The sequence below is a fragment of the Apium graveolens genome, chromosome 7 (genome assembly GCF_009905375.1).
Source record: "Apium graveolens cultivar Ventura chromosome 7, ASM990537v1, whole genome shotgun sequence".
NCBI lineage: Eukaryota > Viridiplantae > Streptophyta > Magnoliopsida > Apiales > Apiaceae > Apium > Apium graveolens.
The window spans coordinates 103171667-103176430 of record NC_133653.1 but is presented as its reverse complement, the minus strand read 5'-3'; positions in this window follow the sequence as shown (position 1 = coordinate 103176430).

Sequence of the window (4764 nt, the reverse complement as noted above, 5' to 3'; positions counted from 1 at the left end):
ACTATCAAGGTGGAAATGATTGAATAAGACACCCTTATCAGGGTTATATGACTTGATTTATCCATGGAAGGATGCAGGTACCTTTTAAAGGTGGAATTAAGGATAAAACATCGGTAACTTAAAATGAATCCTGGGGGAATGAATAAAGGTTGGCATTTCACCCTTAATAGGCACAGTATGAGTTTTGATAGTATAGAATGAAGGATTAAGGTAACAACAACCTTTAAGAATCAGTGGAGAAATTTTTCAGAAGTATATAGACTATGATTCTGGTATTAATAAATGGTATCTTGATACGCCCTGTGCCTAGGGTGTACCTGATGAAGGATTTAAGGATAACCTTAGAAGTTTTACAAGGAGAAAGGTAATATTCAAAGTTCTCAAGAACAGAAATTTTGATGAAGGAAATATGGCGTAATTATAATAATGCCAAGTGGGGCACGTGTTAAACCACGAGAAAGTATAGATCGAACCAGTAAAGGTCGAAATTAGTCAGGGCAATTAGGACCTAAGATAAAAGATGTTCTAAGTACGATCGAGAGTCAGTCGCGACAGTGATTAACCTCTAAAGACTGAGGCAATAACTTATGGAAAAATGGTGATTTTTTTTTTACTCATCAGATTTTAAGGAAAACATCTTCACATAAGCTGTGATTGAAATGGGGTAGAAAATTAGTGAAAGTGGTTAAGATGACATTGATTGTAAGGAAATATTACTATCAGGAAAGGCCAAAGAGGTGGCCGACACTTTAAATGTAAGAGGACAATTACAGGCGCTCGTGCCAGAGGAATACAGTAATAATGGTTGAAGCCGTAAAGGTTGTATTATGGTTTGAAAGATTGACATTCCTTCTGATGACTGTGCAATACCCAACCATAATAGTAGTTGGTAAAGGTTTAATTCGTGTAATCGCCATGAGCAGGCTATCTATCTCAGAAGATACTATCTTGAGATAAGCCAGGACCATGCCTCAAAAAGGACTAGACGAACCTTTGAGTAAGTCTTCTATTTAAGGCATATGATTTAGAATGGTATTAACCTGCTATCGTTGCTTTGATTGAAACTCTTCTGCAATTTTATCTGCTTCATGTCATGTATGTATGTCAGGATCAGGAGTGTTCTTCATGAATCAGGAATGGTGATTATGTACCTCCTTAGAAGGATTTGATACGACATGTATGGACTCCGTATGGTTAGATATTAAGATTTCATGGAATGTGAATAACGACAGTAGGTCAGTGGTGGACCATAGTAAGGCAGCAATGATTCTGCGAGTAACGAGCTGATTACAACCGTGAGAGTTGTACTGGAATGGATGTTGAGATTGAGTACCACTAAACGGGTCGTGGTAGTGTATAAGTTATCATTGATAGACTAATTAAGTAAAGTATCTACCTATTGAATATTTATTCTTTCTTATCAATAGAGAGTCGTATTATTATACGAGGAAGGTTACGGTACAAGCATAGAATTCAAGTAACGATGATGTCTAGAATGAGATCCCAGGTTCGATTTTCGATATCGAAGGAGTTTCAAAGGTGATTGTGTATAAGCTCGAGGAAGAGCATGGGTCCATCGAATGATGGACGGAATAGCAAAAATATTTAGGCATGTGAAATACGATGCTATAATACTTGATGTTGATATAAATACATATATGTTTTGTTCTCCTATGACAAATCTCTATAGTTCAGAGGTAGATTCCGAGCCAGATATTTTATGGCAATAAAAAAAAAAAAAATTTACGAACATACAATTCTCTTCAGTTCGTTCTTTTCTCTTCTTTTCATTTCATGTAAGCTGAGAAGAACAACCCTTCCAGAAGGGGAGGTATTGCCGAATGACTATCTATCTGTGTGATAGAAGCCTAGTAGGATACCATCTATTGTTTAATTGCTTGTCAAGTACTAAAGGCTGGCCACCTTCTGTACTAACTATGCGATATAACAAGTGTTCATGATCATAGTGATCTCTCAACAAATTCCTTTACTTCTATATGATTGATCAAACTTTGGGAAATAGAAACAGCAAAAAAAGGAGTAATAAAGTTGTGGTAGTATTCGGAATGGAAACACATTCGTGATACTAAGGTTGACGTGGTTATTAAAAGGTTATAGAACGCTAACGAGCAAAAGTATAACTAGTATAATATTAGGAACGGAAGGTTGTAGCGATTACGTACTGGAAAAGAATGGGTATTGAGAAGCAAAAGCTCTAATACTAAACGCTATAATGAGAGTCTGTGCAATAGACTTGAAATAATTTGGAATGATCAGTTATCACAGATTGAGTTTTCTTACGATGATAGATCATATGTCAGTATTGAGATATCGCCTTATGGGATCCTTGAGGGAAGACAATGTCGATCTCCCTTATGTTAGGATGAAGTTGTAGAGCCCAAAATGCTCGGACCAGCAGTGGTCCAAAGGACCAAGGATATGATAGATCTAATCAAAGGACGGCTGGTAGTAGCCCAAGATGGACATGATACATATGTTGATTTGACACGAAAGGACAAGGAATAGGAAGTAAGGGACCTAGTGCTGTTATAGGTATTCCCTCGGAAAGGATTGATGAGATTCGGAAAGAAAGGAAAGCTAAGTCCACAATGTGTCGGACCCTTGGATATACTAAAACATATTGGGAAGATAGCATACGAGCTAGCCCTACCCCCGAACCTGTAGCAAGTTCATAACGTGTTTCACGTATCAATGTTAAGAAAGTGTAATTCGGATGCCAGATAAATAGGGGCATATGAGCGCATAGACATGCAACCCGACGTAACCTATATGGAGCAACCAGGAAGGGTTATAGAGTGAAAAGGAACAAGTGCTTAGGAGAAGGGTTATTAAACTAGGCAGAGTTTGGTGGTAGGACCACAATGTGGGAAAATTTACTCGAGAGTTAGATAGTGCAATGCTAAGAGAGTATCCCTATTAATTTTCTATCTGATTCCGGGACGGAATCCTTTTAAGGAGGGGAGACTGTAATAACCCCAAAATTTTGAACTTTTTGTAACCCTTATGAATAGTGTTTTAGCTGAATGAGAAAACTTTTCATGCCACACTATGTAGGGGTTCTGTTATGGATATTCTGAGATTTTATTAGTACTCTATATGGTATATAAGTGTATGTAAAGATCGTCAGAATCCAATTCCGAACACTTTGGTTTTTCCCGGAAATCCACTAGATACGGAAAGAATTGAGTAAAAGGTAACAGGATAAAAAAAAGGATTTAAATTAAAGGATTATAAGAGAGGATCATAAAAGGAATATAATATATTGAGAAAGGTTAAGGGAACCTAAGTAATAAGATCCCGGGTATGATCCCTCAAACGATAAACAAAAACGAAAGTTAAGCGAACCGTATAACAGATCAGCGGTCATTAGGCAAACAATTAAGAAGTTAATCAAAGGGATAAGAGAGGATGGTGTCATCCAACCAATAGAAAGAGGACAAAGGAGGGGTGATGACATCACAAAGTGATGCAAGCATGACATAAGAGGGAAGGAAATGTGGTGGAATATTAACCACACAAAATCAAGGGTAAATGGGTAATTGACCTAAAACAAAACAAAACTAATTCAACCAACCAAGCAAATATTCATTTTCATCAAAACAAAAACACAGAATTCTCCTTCATCCTCCCTTTGCTCTCGGCTTTTGCCATTTTCAAAGAAAACAATTTTCAAAATTCAAGTTCAAGGCTTCCTAAATTGGTAAGATAATTCCCTAGTATTCCTTATGCATAGTTATGGCTATCCTATGAGTTTAAGCCTCCAAATAATTCACAATCTTCTTCAAGAAATCAATGAAGAAGACAATGAATAGTGACTTCAAGAATTTTAACTTGATTTTCTTGTTTTTCCTTTAAGATCCAAGCATCCCTAAGTCATCTCAAGACTTCTTAAGGCTTCCTAGCCACTCACACCACTTCAAGGAAGGTATATCATCTCCAAACCCTAGCTTTACTTTGTTAAATAGGATGATTCTAGTTGTTATGGTGATATAGTAGCTTAATGCTTGTTGGTTTAGAATTTGGGTTGGAGTGGTAGTGAAATGGATGGTGAATCGTGTTGTTTTGGTTAAAAGAACTTAAGTATAGTTAAATTCAAGCTTAAGCATAAGTATAAATGTTAATATTGAATTTATTGGGGCTGTTAGGATGTGGTATGGATGGAGTTTGGATTGGATGTGATTGTGGCTTGATTATGGGTTTTGGAATGGTTTAAATTTGGGAAATCGCGTAAACATAGCCCTCGTAATGCCCGATTTACCGTAGACTGTTTTTGTTCTTAACATCAGAACCCTTGAACTCACTGCTAGGTTTTGACCATTTCCATGTTTAGATAGTTCATGTTACGAGCTTCATTTTGATATGTGGTTCGTTTGATTCCGATGAACGGTTTAGGAGAAACGGCCGTTTTAAGTAACGACGTTTCGCGAACGAACCCTTACCCCTCGCCTTACTTTGAAACATAGGTTAAAGACCTTAACGGACTAATTGAAGTATGAAACAGTTATGTAAGGTGTAGTAGGCAGTTGGTAAGACACCCGCGAAGGAATCTCCTTAAAACTCGTAATGGTTAAATTATTAAAAATGGTGGAGCCGAGGGTACTCGAGTGACTTAAGAGAATCCGTAAGCGCAAAACAAGCATTAGAGTCTAAGTTAGTTAAAGTATAGATTTACAAGTGACTTTGGTTTAATTCCAACTTACTTGTTGTTTATAGGTTACCAGACTCGTCCCGAGCCTTTCATCA